The sequence below is a fragment of the Lissotriton vulgaris genome, chromosome 12, assembly GCF_964263255.1.
Source record: "Lissotriton vulgaris chromosome 12, aLisVul1.2, whole genome shotgun sequence".
In the NCBI taxonomy this organism is placed as follows: Eukaryota; Metazoa; Chordata; class Amphibia; order Caudata; family Salamandridae; genus Lissotriton; species Lissotriton vulgaris.
The window spans coordinates 542,362,878-542,383,995 of record NC_141700.1 but is presented as its reverse complement, the minus strand read 5'-3'; the positions used below and the strand labels follow the sequence as shown (position 1 = coordinate 542,383,995).

General features: G+C 46.5%; 1 protein-coding gene across 2 annotated transcripts in view; it reads right to left on the bottom strand.

The window, feature by feature from the left end:
- Positions 1-21,118, bottom strand: part of ARHGEF11 (Rho guanine nucleotide exchange factor 11) — a 1,046,032-nt gene that overhangs the window by 611,992 nt on the left and 412,922 nt on the right. The window lies entirely within an intron of this gene.

Genomic DNA, 21,118 nt, shown 5'->3' with positions numbered 1-21,118 from the left:
CGTAGGCAGAAAAGTCACAGAATACCTCAAAATAAAGAACCCTTGAACACCACTCTTATGTACTTCCGAAAGTACATAAGAGTGAGACTCAACCACCTGGGAGACCTATTGTCTCCGGGTGCGATTCTCTGATGGAGCCGATAGCGAAATTTGTCGATTTCTTCTTGAAACCCTTCTTAATAAAGATCAAGTCCTTCCTGAGAGATACAACAGATTTTATTAACAAACTTGCAGAGATTAAATTAGAAGAAAATGTGTACTTCCTGGTGTCGATGGATGTGGTGTCTCTCTACACCCAAATCGCCCAAGATGAAGGCTTACATGTATTGGAACACTTTCTAGAGACACGTGAACGACCTCACAAAGACCTGACGGAGTTCACCTTGAGATTGGCTAGCTTCGCTCTAAAGAAAAACTACCTTAATTTTGATGGCGAGTTTTATTTTGAAACACGTTGAGTTGCAATGGGCTGTCCGTTTGCTCCGGAATTAGCAGTACTGTTTATGGCCTCCTATGAGGAAACTTTCATTTATCAAAAGAATCCTTTTTTCCAAATGATTAAGCATGGGAGTGGATATCGACGATGTCTTCTTCATCTGGACTGGCAGCGAAGATCAACTGAAAGAATTCCATCTATGGTTTAATATTCGTACCCAAGAAATAAAATTCAGCCTCAATTACTCCAAAAATAGAATGCCATTTCTAGACATAGAAGTTTACCCGTCAGAGGGAGGGCTGGTAACAACTTTGTACAAAAAACCAGACAGACCGGAATAAGTCACTCCATTTTACAAGCAATCATCCTCGAAGTTTGCAGGAAAATTTACCTTATGGTCAATATTTGCGAATTCGCCGCCACTGCCACTTCAAGAATGAGTATGTAGTAATGCCATCAAACTAACGGAAAACCTATTGGAACGAGGCTACCCAAAGAAATTACTCAAACGGTCAATGAAACGTGCCTGGTGGATGCCGCGAGAAAGCCTTCTTGAAAGAAGCACGAAAAAGGAAACTGAAAGGATTGTCTTTGTATCTAGGTATTGTCCCAACTCAAATCTGCTAATAAAAGTAATTGCTAGCAACTGGCATCTGGTCAAAAACTTGCACACACCACTCAACACTAAACCACTGTTTACATTCCGAAAAGATCGTAGCATTGCCAATCAGTTAGTAAGAGTGGCGTTTCCGCCCAAAGAGCAACTCACAATGAGATCCTTTTTGGGCCTACCACCAATCCTAGGACACAAGAAATGCGGCACTTGTATCTGCTGCTCCACCACAGAAGAGGGGTTCATTTTCGAGTGTAAAAACATTTCTGGAAACACGACTCGTTTACCAATTGCAAATCACGTTATGTGGTTTATGAAATTAAGGGCCATGCAACCTCTTGTATATTGGTAAGACCAACCAAGAGGTAAGAATGAGAATGACAACATAAATCGAGAATAAAAAAAGAACATACTGACTGCTCCGCTGGTCAACCACTGGCACACAATGAACCATAGCGAAACTGACCTCAAGTGGACAGTCATCTCGAAGGTCGAACGTGATCTGAGAGGTGGGGATTTGGATGCAAAATTATCCAAAGAGAAGCAATGCTCATCGTCAAATTCAATTCGGACGTGGATGGCCTGAATGAATTGTCAGAGACATACAAATTGAGTTAGGAACCAACTAGCCTTTCTCTGTAGTGTTTCAGGGTATGCTCAGAAGTGAGTCCCTTGCTCACTTTACCACTGGATTCAAGCAAGCCGGGCTGAAGATGGCTGGAATGCCAGAAACCGGTCCTAGGAAGCTTGTTTGCGGTCCAGGGAACACATGGCTTGGCAGTTCGGGCTGGACTGTTCCCATGAGGCACAAGGTCAGACTGATTTGCATATAGCCATGTCTGAACTGGGGTGGCAGAGTGGGCTAAAGAACGGTGATGGATTAACCCAGATCTTTTGACTGGGTGTGAGTGTTTGATTGATTCAGATGCTCCGTCCATCACCACCCCCTTTTGTACCGCTTTTGGCCTCCATAAGTGTGGCAGGGTATGCTCAGATGTGAGTCCCTTGCTCACTTTGCCACTGGATTCAGAGCAAGCCCGGTGGTCAATAACATTTAATAGACAGCATGAGTAAATGGAGCGCCACATTATATGACACACTGATCAAAGAGAGTAATAGAACAATGAGATATGGAGGGCTGAATAAATATGCGTCCTCATAAAGGTGTGCCTTTCAAAGGCAAGCATGAGTAGTTTCACTTAAGTCAAGCACTGTTGAGCTTCTATGGAAGCGAAGAACTCCATCTCCCAGGATGCCCCTGAAGGCATGTGGCACTACACGATATCTATACAGTCGCTTCCACGAAGTACATAAGGCATTTGAGTCTGTTGCCTGAATCGCGTAAAAGAAAATGCCCAAAAATGGGAGGTGTTACCTTGCTTCATTTGGAGTCTCAATACATCGCACTAATTGTACTCACGACACACCTGATACTACAAACTCCATATCCTATGATATTCGTACCTTGAAAGCATCAGACACTAAGCAGACTACATTTCCCAGAAGGCTCACTCTCATGATGCTTGCAACCAGGAAATCCTTCACGCTCAAATCACAGCGTCGCTGATCGAACCAACACACCTTTGATGAAACAGGCTGTGTGACAGAGAGCGCATCAAGAAACAAAGGTAAGAGGACTCCTAAGCGCCCTATTCGCTATTTCAGACTTCCCGGTTACATCGATTTGAGGGGCATTAACACGGCTTATGTCCTCTTCCAGGTTCTTGAGAGACGCTGTTAACAGTCAACACTTGCAGGGAGGAGACCAATTACAAGTAAGCGAACCAAAGAACATGAAGTTACATCAAATGCACGCAATCGAACTGCTACCCTAAACGACCTCCATTGTCTCCACAGATCTCTCTCCTATCACATAGATATACACATTGGCAACCCCGATGAGATGTAAGTAGGCATTACATTGTACTGGCGGTGTGCATTTTTTGAAGTGGTTGGAGTTGGTCGCATGCACAGGCTTTTATCGGTTGTTGTAGGCAATGGATACACCGTAGTGATTTAGGTTCCCTGCTTTGTCTCTTTCAGTGTTTCACTTCAGGCAATTCACTAATTAGGGCACATTCCAGTTTTAAGGTAAAAGGCAGAAGGAGAAAGTGGCAGAAAGCTAGTTATGTGTAGTCCCCACTTTTAGTGACAGAGAATTTTTTTCTTTCTTCTCCACAGCTGTGAGGTCCTGATGAGAACTCCACACTAAATAGGGGTTCGAAACGCATAGACCGTTTTTTCTACACCATAAGATCTTCCAAATATATATATATGTTATAAAATTCTTCAAATTGAACAAATCGCTGTCTATGGTGAAAAGTATATGTACCATTGTATAATGAATTGTAAATACAGTATGTTTGTCGGGTGTGTGTGAGAGTGTAAGAATGGAATGTGTATTGTTGATCAACTAAGTATGAAAGTAGAGAATGACGTTATTGAGAACTAAATTGCTTTTACTATGAAATTGTTTTTTGTATTGCTTTTTTGTATTTTGATTGTAGAACTTGGTGAAATTCAACTAACGAATGTCGCAAAAATAAAAATAAAAAGTGATTCATTCAGACTGATTTTCAAGTCTCGCACTCACATTAAGTTTAATTCTTTCTGTAGAGAACCTGCGGAGGTCCATTTAGAGATAACATTATTGGCACTTGTGTAGTTTTCTAAACATATCCTGAATACAGCATATCACGCAGAGAGCGCAACGCTGCCTAGGTAAGACCTGAAAATGAAATGTATCTATGTGTACAGTCATGCCAGGTATCACACCTAGCAGAACAATCTGCTCTGCTTTCGGCCATCTACTGCCAAGTACTTCCTAAGGTACTCTAGATGAGTCTGTGTGGGCAAGTGGAGACATTCATGTACCTGGCCCTAGTTTTTAAATACTCAACAGCTTTACTGTTCAAGGCGTATTTACAAAATACATGAAAACATTACTGATCCCACAGAGTAAATAATACAAATAAAGATAACTGAGCGAGTAAAACCAACTATCTTGGCAACCACTGAGTATTTTGTGGCATTGTGTCAGTCCAAATAAGCAACTGCTGTGACTATCCTCAGGAATTCAACATAAAAACAAACTTGTTGCCGATTAAACCAACATCTTTTAGGCACTGTTCATTGAAAAGACAATGAAAATACTTGTGAGGGAAAAATATCACTTTAAAAAAAATGTATTCTTCGGTATACCTTTCAGGTTTTTCAAACGACCTTAAGGCTAGTTTACCATTACAAAATGAAGTGCCTATTCCTTTGCTCAGTAAACTAATAAACATCTGCTAAAGATGCAATAGATACCTAGGACACTTCAAACTATGCAGATGTTCACGGCTGTGTGCAGGTTGATTGCATGGATTACAGAGATAATAGATAAATGGTGCTGCAAGTGTTTGTTTTTTTAACAATGTCTACATGTATAAAGAAAACCAGAATACATTTCTCGTGATTGATGACACATTAGACACCACCCCTTCAAACAATTATTATTAGTATTAGAAGCAGGCACTGACAAATTGAAGTTAGAAGTTGACATTAGTTAGTATTTGCTGCCTACTGCTTTCCCTGTGATTGTGGGTTAAAAGTGACAGAGGGTGCTTAGATGGCCATGTGGAAGGGAAAATGCTACTAACCAATATGCATCTGTTCTTGTCATGTAGAGCTGAAGATTTCAACATTTTGCATTAGATCGCCACCTGGTGTTGGACTCGGATGATTGCATGTTGTTGGCGTCTTGGAAGAAGTCTTTGTAGTCACGAGATAGGTGACTCCTCCCTTGGACGATAGTGCGCATGGGCATTTGCTCCATCCTTAGATTGTTTTTCGCCATGATGGGAAATGATGGAGTCAGTAGAAAGAAAGAAAGGATGTCCATGCGTGTATATCTAATTAAGATAAAACTGGAACAGATACAGGTCCCGGGGAGACCGTGTAGAAATCTGCAGCTCTACATGCCAAGAACAGATGCATGCTGGTAAGTAGCATTTTCCGTTTGAAGCATATGAGCTGCAGATTCTACACTTTGCATCGATTGTGCAGCAGTGTCCCCCCTAGCGGTGGTCATCTGTGTCTGTTGCAGTAGTTTGAAAGAGAGTTTTAAGGACAGCTTGGCCTACTGCAGCTTACTGCTTGGCTTGAACATCAACACAATAGTGTTTAGTGAATGTGTGTGTTGTAGGCCATGTTGCTGGCTTGTAGATGTCTTCTAGGGGAATGTTCCCTAAGAAAGCCATGGAGGCTCCTAGTTTGCGTGTGGAGTGCGCTTTAGGAGGAACTGTTAATGTGTGTTTTGCTTTGTGATAGCATATTTTTATACATTTAACAATCCACCTTGCAATTCCTGATTTAGAAATGGGGTTGCCTTTATGTGGTGGAGAGAAAGCTAGAAATAGTTGCTTTGTTTTGCGAAAGGACTTGGTCCTATCGATGTAATAGAGAAGAGCTCTTTTGACATCTAGTGTGTGTAAAGCTCTCTCTGCTACTGAGTCTGGGTTTTGAAAAAACACTGGTAACTCAACAGATTGGTTTAGATGAAAAGGAGTAATTACTTTTGGAAGGAATTTAGGATTAGTTCTTAGAACCACCTTGTTACGGTGTAATTGTAAGAATGGTTCTTGTACAATGAAAGCTTGAATCTCACTAACTCTTCTAAGAGAGGTAATAGCAATAAGGAAAGCTGTTTTCCATGTGAGAAATTGTAGTTCACATTTGTGTAAAGGTTCAAAAGGGAGTCCCATGAGCCTGGTAAGAACAATGTTTAGGTTCCACACTGGAGAGGGTGGTAACCTAGGAGGAAGAATTCTTTTTAATCCTTCCATAAAAGCTTTTATTGCTGGCACTCTAAACAACAACATATGTTGTCTGTTTTGTAGAAATGCGGCAATGGCTGCAAGATGTAAACGTATAGATGAATATGCCAGATTACATCTTTGTAAATGGACAAGGTAACAGATAATATTTTGGATGGAAGCATCTAAAGGATCAATTTGATTATTATTGCAGTAAATGGCAAATCTTTTCCATTTAGCAGCATAGCAAGCTCTAGTAGTAGGTCTTCTGGTTTCTTTAATGATATTCATACAGTCTGGTGGCAGGTTAATGTAACCAAACTCTAAGACTTCAGGAGCCAGATCGCCAGATTCAGTTGACTTGGATCTGGATGCCTGATGTCTCCATTGTTCTGCGTTAGCATGGAAGGTGTCAGAGACAATTTTTGGTGTGGAACTAGAGAGAGTTCTAGCAGTGTGGTGAACCACAGTTGACGTGTCCATGTGGGAGCTACCAGGATCATTTTGAGAGACTGTTGTCTGAGCTTGGTACCAGTGGTATTAGTGGGGTTGGCAGAAAAGCGTACGCAAATCTGCCTGACCAGTTCATCCATATCGCATTGCCCTTGGACAACGGGTGTGGAAACCTGGCGGCGAAGGTTGGGCATTTTGCGTTTTCGTGTGTGGCAAACAGGTCTATGTCTGGATGACCCCACTTGTGAAAGAATGGTTGAAGAACTTGCAGATGTAGTTCCCATTCGTGAATCTGTTGTGTCTGTCGACTTAACAGATAGGCTATCTGATTCTGAACTCCTGGAAGGGTTTCTGCAAGCAGATATATCTTCTTTTGTGGAATGGCCCATCTCCAAATGTTTTGTGCGAGCTGGGACAGTTGCAGGGAATGTGTGCCTCCTAGAATTTGAATGTAGTACATGGCTGTCATGTTGTCCGTCCGGATTAGGACAGCTTTTTTCTGTATGTGCACTTGGAAGAACTTCGGTGCCAGGAAAATCGCCAGCAACTCTAGGTGATTTATGTGAAGCACCTTTTGTTGAGCGGTCCATCTTCCCTGAATGGTGTGGTGGAGCAGATGTGCTCCCCATCCTGTGAGGGATGCGTCTGTTGTCAGTACTATCTGTGGAACAGGCTCGAGGAACGGCCGCCCTCTGGACAAGTTTATGGTGTTCCACCACTGCAGAAAGCGATGTGTGCGGCTGTCCACCAACACCAGGTCTGTTAGTTGTCCTTGTGCCTGATTCCATTGATGTGCTAGACATTCCTGCAATGGGCGCATTTGCAGTTTTGCATATGGTACAATAAAAATGCAAGATGCCATCATGCCTATTAATTGCATGAACACACTGGCTGGGAGAGAGTGTTGGTTTTGAAACCTTGTGACTAAGGCTTGAATGCTCTGTATCCTGGCTGGACTGGGATAAGCTAGAGCTGTATTGGTGTTTATGGTAGCCCCTAGGTATTGATGTACATGAGAGGGCTGTAGATGTGACTTGGTGTGGTTTATTGTAAACCCCAAGTTGTGCGGTGTCTGAATTGTGTGAGATGTGTGTTGAACACACTGGTTGAATGACTTGGCTTTTATGAGCCAATCATCTAAGTATGGGAAGACATGGATATGTTGTCTTCGGAGATGTGCTGCTACTACTGCTATTCAGAAAAGGGGGTGGTGATGGACAGAGTATCTGAATTAAGCAGAATACTACTACCCAGTCAACAGATCAGGGCTTGATCCATCACCGTTGTTTAGCTCACTGCACCATCCCAGCTCAGAACAAGTAGTTTGGTCTGCCCTGTTCCCATGATGCACTGGGCCAGGGACAGACTAATTTGCATGTAGCCAGGTTCTGAGCTGGGATGGTGCAGTGAGCTAAAAAAACGGTGATGGATCAAGCTCTGATCTGTTGAATGGGTAGGAGTGTTCTGCTTAATTCAGATACTCTGTCCATCACCACCCCCTTTTCTGAATCGTTTTGTCCACCATAAGCGTGGAAGGGTATGCTCAGACATGAGTCCCTTCCTCACTGCACCATCAGGATTCAAGCAAGCCGGGCCGAAGACGGCTGTAATGCCAGAAACCAGTCCCCGGAAGCTTGTTTCCTTTCCAGTAAAAGAATTGGCTTGGTAGTTTGGTCTGCCCTGTTCCCATGATGCACTGGGCCAGGGACAGACTAATTTGCATGTAGGCAGGTTCTGAGCTGGGATGGTGCAGTGAGCTAAAGAACGGTGATGGATCAAGCCCTGATCTGTTGACTGGGTAGGAGTGTTCTGCTTAATTCAGATACTCTGTCCATCACCACTCCCTTTTCTGAATCGTTTTGTCCACCATAAGCGTGGAAGGGTATGCTTAGACAGGAGTCCCTTGCTCACTGCACCATCAGGATTCAAGCAAGCCGGGCCGAAGACGGCTGTAATGCCAGAAACCGGTCCCCGGAAGCTTGTTTCCTTTCCAGTAAAAGAATTGGCTTGGAAGTTTGGTCTGCCCTGTTCCCATGATGCACTGGGCCAGGGACAGACTAATTTGCATGTAGCCAGGTTCTGAGCTGGGATGGTGCAGTGAGCGAAAAAACGGTGATGAATCAAGCCCTGATCTGTTGACTGGGTAGGAGTGTTCTGCTTAATTCAGATACTCTGTCCATCACCACCCCTTTTCTGAATCGTTTTGTCCACCATAAGCGTGGAAGGGTATGCAGCACCATCAGGATTCAAGCAAGCCGGGCCGAAGACGGCTGTAATGCCAGAAACCGGTCCCCGGAAGCTTGTTTCCTTTCCAGTAAAAGAATTGGCTTGGTAGTTTGGTCTGCCCTGTTCCCATGATGCACTGGGCCAGGGACAGACTAATTTGCATGTAGCCAGGTTCTGAGCTGGGATGGTGCAGTGAGCTAAAAAACGGTGATGGATCAAGCCCTGATCTGTTGACTGGGTAGGAGTGTTCTGCTTAATTCAGATACTCTGTCCATCACCACCCCCTTTTCTGAATTGCTACTACTGCTAGGCACTTTGTGAACACTCTTGGTGCAGTTTTGACCCCGAATGGAAGGACTTTGAATTGATAGTGTTGTCCTTGTTCATAAACCTGAGATACTTCCTGTGAGAAGGATGTATAGGAACGTGAAAGTAGGCTTCTTTAAGGTCTAGTGTACTGAGGAAATCGCCTTGTTGAAATAATGGGCGCCTTGTTGCAATAATGGGAGCACTTGTTGTAAACTGACCATGTGAAAATGGTCTGAGTGTATATACAGATTGAGAGGCCTTAAATCTAGAATTGGCCTTAGTGTCCCATCCTTTTTGGGTATTAGGAAGTAGAGTGAGTAGACCCCTGTTCCTTGATGTTGCAATGGAACTAGCTCTATTGCATCTTTTTGCAGCAATGAGAGAACATCTTGTTGGAGCAGCATTAGATGTTCTGTGGACATTGGACGCTGTCTGGGTGGTATATTTGGAGGGGTAGCTGTAAGCTCTAGGCAGTAACCATACTGGATAATCCGTCGTACCCACTTGTCTGTTGTGATGGAATTCCAGGCAGGTATGAACTGTGTTAATCTCCCCCCTACAGGAGTGGCATGCTGTTGGGGGAGCTGAAGGAAGTCACTGTTTAGTGGTGGAAGAGGATCGATTGTTGTTGTTACCTCAACCTCTTCCCTTATTGTTATTACCTCTGTAGCCCCCTCTAAAGTATCCTTTATTAGAAGATGCTTGTGTATTTGTCTTAAAGGAAGCTGAATTGTCTGCTCCAGCTTGTTTGGAGCCTCCTCTGTAGAAGGAGCGACGAAAGGAGCCTCTCGCTTGGGAAGACTGCAGAGCTCCCATAGACTTGGCTGTGTCAGTGTCTTTTTTTATTTTTTCAAGAGCTGTGTCTACTTCTGGACCAAACAATTGTTGGTGGTTGAATGGTTGATTTAAGATAGCAGTCTCTACCTCTTGCTTAAATCCTGAAATGCGTAGCCACGCGTGACGTCTAAGGAGGACACTGGTGTTTATTGCCCTGGATGCAGCTCTGCTACATCTAGTGCACATTTATTGGAGGCATTTGATATAAGCTTACCCTCTTGTATGAGTCATCTGCTTGTGCCTGATATTGGTCAGGTAGATGTTGTAAGAGCTTCTCTAGCTGATCATAGTGAGCTCTGTCGTATCTTGCGAGGAGGGCTTGTGTGTTAGCAATGCGCCATGCATTGCTAGCTTGGGCAGCTATTCTTTTCCCTGAAGCATCTATGATCTTTGATTCTTTATCAGGAGGTGGTGCTTCACCTGATGTTTGGGAATTTGCTCTTTTCCTAGCGTCTGAAACTACTAGGGAGTCTAAGGGTAGCCGTCTTTAATGTAAGCAGGATCCGCTGGAGCTGCTCTGTTCTTTTTCTCTATCCTTGGGTTTATGATTCTAGCTCTTACAGGATCTTTAAACTCTTCTGGTGTATGTTTATTGACTCCTTAATCATTGGCAGTATTTGCACAGATTTTTGGGATTGTTCGAAAGTGTCTAGTAAAAAATCTTCTTCTGCCTCATCTGAATGCATGGTGACATTGTGATAGATGGCAGCCCTATTAATTAAGTGTCCAAACACAATATTGTCTTCTGGAGGAGAAGGTTTAGATGGATATATATGTGGGTCAGGAATATCTGGTATATTCTGTGGGTTTGGATATTCCCAGTCTGGTGCACCTGTTGGGTAGGGGAAAGGGTCATCTGGGTCATTCCCTCCCCCCGTGCTATACTGATCATCATCAGCATCCTGAGGAGGTGTATGTTGTAGAGAATGAGGAGGATCATTTTGAGGTGAAATGTTTAAAGGGAGAGCAGGAGAAGAAGATACAGGAGAAGAAGGGTGCATAGGAGATGTGGCAGAGTCCTTCGTCTTGACAGGTACTGGAGGTGTAGGTGCTGTGTCTGACTTCCATTTCCTGTGTGGTGTGGTGGAAACATGTCCTGTATCTGGATCTATGTATATACTTTTTTTGCAAAGGATCAGGTCTAAAAAGCTCTTCTTCTTGAGAAATTGCTTTCGGCGCCAATTTTTTCGGCTCCAGGCCTGGTTTTTGCTTGTCTTTAGCCTTAGGAGTTGTTGTATAGTCCTTTGGCGTACTTTTCGGCATCAAAGGTATTGTTTTCGGAGTCGAGGCCTGGTTCGAGGGCTTGGAGGCATCGGAAGCAGGCTTTGTGGGTTTCGGCATCGAAGATTTTGGGTTGGAAGCAGGCTTCATTGGTTTCGGTGCCGTCTTTTGTGTAGGAGTCGACGGTTTCTGAGTCTTTTTCGGAATCGGGACTTCTTTCGGTTTCAGTACAGAGAGAGCTGGTAGTATCAGCACGTGCGGTTTGCTCGGTATGTAGCTATAGGTAGGCTTTAATATTTTCTTCGGAGCCAGGCTCGATGGCGGGGCTTTCGAAGCAATGTCTTGGTCTCGACTGGGCCCCGAAGGCGGAGTTTTGACCTTAGCCTTTGGTTTATGGGTTGGGGCTAGGTCAGGGGCAGTCGTACTCACTCGTTGACCTGATGGTATGGAGTCATCGGAGTCGTCTGCCTCAGACACGATCTGGAGATCATCAGAATCTTCCTTGGGGACACATGGACCTTCGTCGAAGATATCCACCGGTTCCGGAGCTGATCTCTGCATGTCGCGTCGACGGGCCCTCCGATATCGAATGGTCTTCTTGGATCGAAAGGACGCACAAGCTGTGCAGCTCGACTCGCATTGTTCAGGTGATAAACACAGGTTACACACCTTGTGATGGTCGCTGAGTGGAAATTTTGCTCCACACACAGGGCATTTCTTGAATGGTGTCCTTTCCATGAGTTGTGGGCCTCACCACGTGGGTAGGCCCAACAGCCCGCGGCCACGACCGGAATCAAAGTGATGAGGTCGAGTCTATGTATATTGAAGTTAAAGTTTGTTTTTTAGAAGTTTTTCGCGTCAAAGTCTTTGAAAGGAAAATGCTCCTTACCAGTATGCATCTGTTCTTGGCATGTAGAGCTGCAGAGTTGCACACTGTGCATAGATCGACACCTAGTGTTGGGCCCGGATGTTTGCAGTTTGTTGTAGAGTGGGCTTTAGGATGAACAGATAACGTACATTTAGCTTCGTGGTGACAAATCTGTATGCATTTGACAATCCATCTAGCTATCCCAGATTTTGAAATGGGATTACCTTTGTGTGGTGGTGAGAAAGACACAAAAAGTTGTTTTGTCTTACAAAAGGGTTGTGTCCTCTCTATGTAATATAGCAATGCTATTTTGACATCTAGGGTATGAAGAGCTCTTTCTGCTACTGTCTGTGGCTGCGAGAAGAAAACAGGCAATTCCACAGATTGATTGAGATGGATGGGAGAAATTACTTTGGGCAAGAATTTTGGATTAATACGCATAACTACCTTATTGTGATGCATTTGCAAGAAGGGTTCTTGAATGGTTAGTGCTTGTAATTCGCTAACTCTCCGCAGAGAAGTAATAGCTACTAGGAACGCAACCTTCCACGTTAAAAATTGTAGTTCACATTTGTGTAAGGGTTCGAAGGGAGGTCCCATTAACCGTGTGAGAACAACATTTAAATTCCACACAGGTGAAGGTGGTACTCTGGGGGGAATTATTCTTTTAAGGCCTTCCATAAAGGTTACAATAGCAGGCACTCTGAATAGTGATAGATGTCTGTTTTGCAGATATGCTGCTATTGCAGCGAGATGTAGTCTAATAGAGGAATAGGCTAAGTTACAACTTTGAAGATGCAGTAAGTATCCTATGAAGTGTTGAATAGACACATCTAGGGGATCAATATTGTTGTTGCGACAATATAATACAAATTGTTTCCACTTGGCTGCACAACATGCCCTAGTGGTTGGACGTCTAGCTTCTTTAATGACATTCTTGCAGTCTGGAGGAAGGTTCAGATATCCAAATTCTAGAATTTTAGGAGCCAGATCGCTAGGTCGAGCTGAGCTGGGTCCGGGTGTCTGATCTCTCCACGGTTCTGTGTTGAGGTGTGGAGACCGGTGCAATTTTTGGTGTGGTACTACAGACAGGTGTAGCAGTGTGGTGTATAACGGCTGTCTGGCCCACATTGGAGCAACTAGGAGGAGGGTGAGAGAATGCTGCTGTAGTTTGCGTACTACTAGTGGCATGAGTGGTAGAGGTGGAAAAGCGTACGCAAATCTATTTGACCAGTTCATCCATATCGCATTGCCTTTGGACAGTGGGTGTGGGTATCTGGCGGCGAAGCTTGGGCATTTGGCGTTTTCGTGGGTGGCAAATAGGTCTATGTGAGGATATCCCCACATCTGAAAGAATGGCTGAAGAACTTGTATATGAATTTCCCACTCGTGGGTCTGTTGTGTTTGACGACTTAACAGATCCGCTATGGTATTTTGTACTCCTGGAACATGCTGGGCAAGAAGGAATATGTTTTGAGGTATAGCCCACCGCCATATGTCCTGTGCTAGTTGAGAGAGCTGCAGGGAGTGTGTGCCTCCCTGCTTCTGTATGTAATACATGGCTGTCATGTTGTCTGTGCGGACTAACACAGCTTTGTTTGATACTTGCTTTTGGAAAGCTTTTAGTGCTAGGAATATTGCTAGTAACTCCAGATGATTGATGTGGAGTAACTTTTGTTGCGGAGTCCACCTGCCTTGCATGGTGTGTTGCAGTAGGTGGGCTCCACAGCCGGAGAGCGATGCGTCCGCAGTCAAGATTATCTGAGGAACTGGCTCTAGGAACAGTCGTCCCTTGGAAAGGTTTTTGGTGTTCCACCACTGCAGAGATCGAGGAGTCCGACCGTCTACCAACACCAGGTCTGTTAATTGACCATGAGTCTGGTTCCATGGACGTGATAAGCATTCTTGTAGCGCACGCATTTGAAGTCTTGCATGGGGCACTATGAAAATGCAAGAGGCCATCATCCCTAGGAGTTGTATGAACACTTGTGCTAGAAGGGAGTGTTGTAGCTGAAACTATGTTAGAAGAGTTTGCATGGTGGCTATCCTTGCTGGAGTGGGATAAGCCAGTGCTGTTGAGGTGTTTATTGTGGCACCGAGGTACTGATGTACCTTGGATGGTTGTAGATGGGACTTGGCGTGGTTTATTGTGAACCCCAATTTGTGGAGCAGCTGTATCGTTGCATGAGTGTGTTTCATGCATTGGTTGTATGAGCTGGCTTTTATGAGCCATTCGCCGAGGTACCGGAAGACATGGATGTGCTGTCTTCGTAAATGCCTTGCTACTACTGCTAAGCACTTGGTGAATACTCTTGGTGCTGTTGTGACTCAGAATAGGAGTGCTTTGAATTGATAGTGTTGCCCATCTATCACAAATCTGAGATACTTCCTGTGAACCTTGTGAACGGGAATGTGGAAGTATGCGTCCTTGAGATCTAAAGTAGCAAGGAAGTAGGCGGAGTTGGCATTATTTTCCGAGCTTCATGGCAAATAAACACCATAGACATAGACCCAGTGCCTGGAATCGAGCTCTTTGGTTTGGCCATAAACTGCCACCCAGGAGTCACCTTCACGGTGATCATCTGTTACCGACCTCCAGGGGCATTTTCCATCCCGCAACAGCAAGCTCTTCTCACTATCTTTACAAACATGGCAACCTCCCACAACAAACTAGTTATTCTAGGAGACTACAATCTCTGGCCAAACGGAAGCCTAGATACAGGTCTAGACAACCTCTTGCTGTCCTGTGACAGCGTGGGGCTTCACCAACTGATTAAGGATCCCACCCACTCTGCAGGCAATCGACTCGACCTTATTTTCTCAAGCCCTGATCTAACACAAGTAGGCGACATTCTGCCTATGAGCTGGACGGACCACTCACTCATTAAACTCTACATTACCAGCACCACAATAAGAAAGCCCAACAATAGCTCTCTACCTGCATTTACGTATCGAAACTGGAAAGCCCTAGAAAAACTCAGCGCCACCACCAAAGTCTTTGATGTGGAGGATAGTTTCTCTCCTACCAGCTCGGTTGAAAACAACTACAGAGCCTTCAGCTCGAGAATCACTTCCATCACGGACTCTGTTGCCCCATTAAAACACTGCAAACCCAAAGGTAGAGCACCTGCTCCCTGGTACAATGACTCCCTGAAAACTCTTAAATTAGCCTGTAAACAGGCTGAGAGAAAATGGAGACACGGATACTGTGACAATAAAAAAACCCTCTGGAAAAATATGCTCCGTGACTACAAATCTGCTATTGCAGAGAGCAAATCGACTTACTACTGCTCCACTATAGTTAACGCAGCTAACAGTCCAAAAAGCATATTCCAAATTCAGGATAATCTTATACATCCTGACTGCGCCAAGAAATCTATTCCCCCATCTCAGACCCTCTGTGACAATCTTGCACAGTTTTTCACGGACAAAATCGAGACCATCATCAACAACCTGGCAACTCCCCCATCACATAACACTCCAACCCCCCCCCCCCCCCGGAGCTGGTTTCGCTAACCTTGATCCTCCAAGTTCAGCATGCCCTCCTAGGGAAAGTCTCCTGGCCTTGCCCCAGATCCCTGAAGCAGAATTTGAGAAACTGGCACTGGGCATTACCTCGGGATCCCCCCTTGACCCTTTGCCCCCGAAAACCTGGAAAGCATGCGGGAATGAGCTATTCCACACCCTCCGGAGGATCTGCAATCAATCTCTCGGTTGTGGACTCGTTCCCAACCCCTGGAAGTAAGCGCTCATCACCCCGCTACTGAAGAAACCAACTCTGAATCCAGAATGCCTTTCCAACTTTCGCCCCATATCACTTCTGCCCTTTCCGGCGAAAGTGATAGAACGATGGGTCAGCACCTGCCTCTCAACCCACCTCGAGCAGCATCACGTTCTGGACGACTTCCAATTCGGATTTCGTCCAGCCCATGGCACAGAAACAGCAGTGCTTACTGCCATGGAAGAACTTCGAGTGCGTGCAGACAGGGGCCAAGCCGTGGCCTTGATCTTATTAGACCTGTCTGCCGCATTCGATACCGTCAACCACGTGACCCTGCTTGAGAGGCTGAGAGAGGCTGGGGTTGATGGCACGGCCCTGCTCTGGTTTCACTCCTATCTCAGAGATAGAAAACAGTCCGTATCCCTCCCTCCTTTCCAATCTGCCTTCCCCCCAGTCCCTCACGGTGTACCCCAGGGTTCCTCTATCAGTCCGATCCTTTTCAATGTTTACTTAAAACCACTGGTCACTTTAATCAAATCCCACAATATGACTACAGTAAACTATGCGGACGACACCCAGCTCCTTTTCTCTTGAGAGGGCGAAGATTCCATTCCTTTGGAAGCCTTCCACAACTGCCTAAGAGACACCGCAGGCTGGTTACACCGGAACTCCCTCCAATTCAACTCCTCGAAAACCGAGGTTCTGTTCTGTCCTGCGAGCCGTATACCTCGCCTTCTGCCTGCGGAGTTCTGGCCCCCGGAAAACCCAAACAATCAGCTACCTGTCGCCAGCGTTCGCAATTTGGGCGTCATGCTAAATAACAAACTTAGCATGGAAACGCAGGTTACAAGAACAGTCGCCACCTGCTCAGCCCTTATGCGCTCACTGCGCAAAATTCTGCCATTATTACCTCCTCCAGCCCGAGCATTGATAGTCAGGTGCACTATTCTGAGTCGCCTCGACTATTGCAACGCCCTCCTGCTTGAATCTCCTTCGATACTGTTGGACAGACTCCAACGAGTCCAGTCGGCAGCAGCCAAACTGGCCCTTGGATGGACCAGGAGATCCTCGGCCACCGCTGCCTTGGCTGAGTTGCACTGGCTTCCCTTGAAGCAACAAATAGCCTTCAAGGCCCTTTGCTTGGTCTTCAAGGCACTACACGGTTCAGGACCAAGACCTCTTCAACATCTGTTCTCTTGGTACATCCCTTCCAGAACGCTACGATCCGCGACCGCCTGCCTTGTGAAAGTACCCAGATTTAAGAAGGCCAGGATCGGGGGAAGATCTTTCAGAGTAGCTGCTGCCTAGCTCTGGAACAGTCTGCCTGCCGACATTCACCAAATTCCACAGCTCCTACCTTTCAGGAATCGAATAAAAACATGGCTCTTCCCCCAGCCTTCCACCCCCGCCCCCCCCCCTTAATCAACTCCCATCGCTTCTAACCCAGGAGTAAGCTACCAGCGCCAGGATACCTGCCAGGTGACAGCCGCGCTCTATAAATGTTTTAAATAAATAATGCAAATGCTACTTACCAGTATGCATCTGTTCTTGGCATGTATGGCTGCTGACATTCATATCTGTGCATAGATCGCCGCCTAGTGTTGGGTCCGGATGATTGCACATTGTTGTCCTGGAAGAGTCTTCGAAGTATCACGAGATAGGTGGCTCCTCCCCTGGACTACAGTGCGCATGGGCATCGCCTCCATCCCCAGATTGTTTTTAGCCATTGGCCGAGATGGAGTGAACTATGTGAGTGATGACCATGCCATGAGCATATATATATGAATACTGCAGCTGCTACAGGCGCCGGGGAGGAGGGCGGGCGATATGAATGTCAGCAGCCCTACATGCCAAGAACAGATGCATACTGGTAAGTAGCATTTGCAGTTCGAGGCATGTGGGCTGCTGAATTCATATCTGTGCATAGAATACATAGCAGTCCTCCTATTATTGGCGGCCGCCCGTGCCAGCTGCAGCAGTTTGAAAAAGTGTTTTGAGAACAGCCTGACCAACAGCTGCCTGCTGTTTAGAGTGCACGTCTACACAGTAATGTTTAGTAAAAGTATGTGTGGTAGACCATGTGGCTGCTCTACAAATATCTTCTAAGGGAATGTTCCCCAGGAAAGCCATAGAGGCCCCCAACTTTCTGGTGGAGTGGGCTCTTGGTGGAATTGTGAGAGTGCGTTTAGCCTTAGCGTAACAGATCTGAATGCATTTCACGATCCACCTAGCGATACCTGCTTTGGAAATAGCGTTTCCCTTGTGGTGTGAGGCAAATGCAACGAAAAGTTGCTTGGTCTTTCGAAAATCCTTTGTCCTGTCAATGTAGTACATTAAGGCTCTTTTAACGTCAAGGGTGTGGAGCAGCCGCTCCGCCAGCGACTCAGGGTTTTGAAAAAACACTGGCAACTCAATTGTCTGGTTCATGTGGAATTGAGATACAACCTTGGGTAAAAACTTAGGGTTAGTGCGGAGCACCACCCTGTTAGCATGTACTTGGAAAAAAGGTTCTTGGATGGTGAGCGCCTGTAACTCACTAACCCTCCGTAGCGATGTAATTGCTACTAAGAAAGCCACCTTCCAAGTCAGAAACTGAAGCTCACAAGAGTGCAGTGGCTCAAAGGGAGGACCCATCAGCCTTGTGAGAACCACATTGAGGTTCCATTCCGGAGCTGGTGGTGTCCGTGGTGGAATGACCCTTTTGAGTCCTTCCAGAAAAGCCTTGATAGCAGGAACCTTGAAAAGTGATAGGTGTTGCCTATTCTGGAGGTATGCAGCCATTGCAGACAGGTGAATGCGGATGGAAGAATACGACAAATTGCATTGGTACAAATGGAACAGGTAACAAATGATGTTCTGAATGGAAGCATCCAGCGGGTCAATGTCGTGGTTTACACAATAAATGACAAACCGCTTCCATTTAGCCGCATAACATGCTCTAGTAGTGGGCTTTCTTGCCTCCCGAATGATGTCCATGCAATCGGGGGGAAGATTGAGGTAGCCAAACTCTAGGACTTCAGGAGCCAGATCGCCAGGTTGAGCTGTTGCGGATCTGGGTGCTGAATGTCGCCATGGCTCTGCGTCAGAAGGCTGGGCGTGAGATGAAGCCTTTGATGCGGTACCACGGAAAGTTCCAGAAACGTGGTGTACCATGGTTGGCGAGCCCACGTTGGAGCAACTAGGATGAGAGTCATCGAGTGCTGCCGGAGCTTGCGTGCCACCAGTGGTATCAGAGGTGCTGGGGGAAAAGCATACGCAAATCTGCCTGACCAGTTCATCAGGATAGGATGGGACCATATAGGATCGGCACCGGGGATAGGCTGGCTCGAGCCTGAGCTGCCCGAAGCCTTAGTAGGCTTCTTTGCCAGGCCCGAAGGCAGGGCAAGGGAAGCAGTCTCTCGGTGTGCACCCGGGCCCGAAGGTGAGGGTGTGCCCGAAGCCTTTTTGGAGGGTGTCGAGGAAGGGCTGGGGTCGACGATCTTACTTGCGACCCGTTGAGCTGGAGTGACATCCTTGACGTCGGAGTCTTCGGCATCTGAGGAGCTCGTACTCTCTTCGGCGTGCTGGTGTTCTGGCACGTCGACACCCTCTTCGAAGATGTCGTCGGGGATGGAAGCTGACGAGCGAGCTATAGTTGTTCGAGATCGTCGGTCCCGGATCGTCTTCTTGGAGCGGAATGAGGCACAAGCAGAACAGTCTTGGCCTCGTGCTCCGGTGAGAGGTATAGTTTGCACACTTCATGTAGGTCGGTGTGGGGAAACTTCGACCCACATTGAGGACACTTTTTGAATGGCGTCCTTTCCATGAGCCAGGAAGTAAGGCCTAGGTAGGCCCGAAGGCCTTCATCGACGACCGGAATCGCAGACTTCGAAGTGGTGAAGAATCGCATCAATGGAGAGCGATCAAAACAATACCGTCAAACTGGGTGAGGATTGCGCGCTGAAGGAAATTTGGTTCCAAACCGAAGCGCAGGAAAAACATCCGAGCCCGATGGTGGAAAAAAACAATCTGGGAATGGAGCCGATGCCCATGTGCAATGTGGTTCAAAGGAGGAGTCACCTATCTCGTGACTTCCAAAGAACTTTTCAGGACAACAACAAACTGCAAACATCCGGGCCCAACACTAGGTGGCGATCTATGCACAGTGTGCAATCTACCTCGAACAGTAGATTTTCGAACCAGAGCAGAAAAGTTGCATCCGAACCCAGTGGCGGAAAAAAAACAATCTAAGGATGCCACCACCGACGCCATCAGGACCCTGCTCGACAACGGAGAAACAGCAGCCCTCATACTCCTGGACATGTCGGCCGCCTTCGACGCGGTCTGCCACCAGACACTAAGAACACGCCTACACGACGCCAGGATCCAAGAGAAGGCCCTGACTGGACCTCATTCTTCCTCTCTGGCAGAGCGCAGAGCGTCCACCTCCCCCTTTCAGCTCCACCGCCACAGAGATCATCTGTGGCGTACCCCAGGGCTCCTCCCTCAGCCCAACGCTGTTCAACATATACATGGCTCCCCTCGCCTACGCCGCTTGTCAGCACGACCTCAACATCATCTCCTACGCCGACGACACCCAGCTGATCATCTCCCTCACCGAAGACCCTCACATCACCAAAACCAACCTCCACGAAGGAATGAAGGCAGTCGCCGAATGGATGAGGAACAGCTGTCTGAAGCTGAACTCTGATAAGACGGAGGTCCTCATCCTCGGCTCCACCCATTCTGCCTGGGACGACTCCTGGTGGCCGACATCACTGGGAACAGCCTCAACATCCACTGACCACGCACGCAACCGGAGGGTCATGCTCGACTCCACCCTCTCTATATGATCAAACAGGTCAACGCCATCTCCTCATCCTGCTTCAACATCCCTACGGATGCTCCGCAGGATCTTCAAGTGGATCCCCACCGAAACAAGAAAAACAGTAACCCAGGCCTTTGTCTCCAGTAGGCTGGACAACGGAAATGCCTTCTATACAGGAACATCAAACAAGCTCCTGAGACGGCTGCAACGCATCCAGAAGCCTTGGCACGACTGATCCTCGACATCCACTGCCGCAGTCACATCACACCCCACCTGAGAGACCTACACTGGCTCCCAGTCAACAAGAGGATAACCTTCAAGCTCCTCATCCACGCACACAAAGCCGGCCCAAAGTACCTCAACAAATGACTCAGCTTCTACACCCCTACGCGCAAGCACCGCTCCGCCGGCCTCGCCCTGGCTACTGTGCCGCGCATCCGAAGAACAAACGACTTCTCAAGACGTGGCTCTTCCATCAGTAGCATCACCCCCGCCCAAACGCCTTGAGACCCGCACGGGTATGTAGCGTGCTTAACAAATGTCCTGCCTGATTGATTGAAGGATGGAGCCGATGCCCATGCGCACTATCGTCCAAAGGAGGAGTCATCTATCTCATGACTACAAAGACTTCTTCCAAGACGACAACAACATGCAATCATCCGAGCCTAACACCAGGTGGCGATCTAATGCAAAGTGTAGAATCTGCATCTCATATGCCTCGAACATATCCTTCCTAATGTAGATATAAGCAGATGTTTCTATCCTGTATGTTTTACTGAAGTGTACCTTCATAAGTTAAATTTGTCTATACCTTCAGGGACTTTTGTCAAA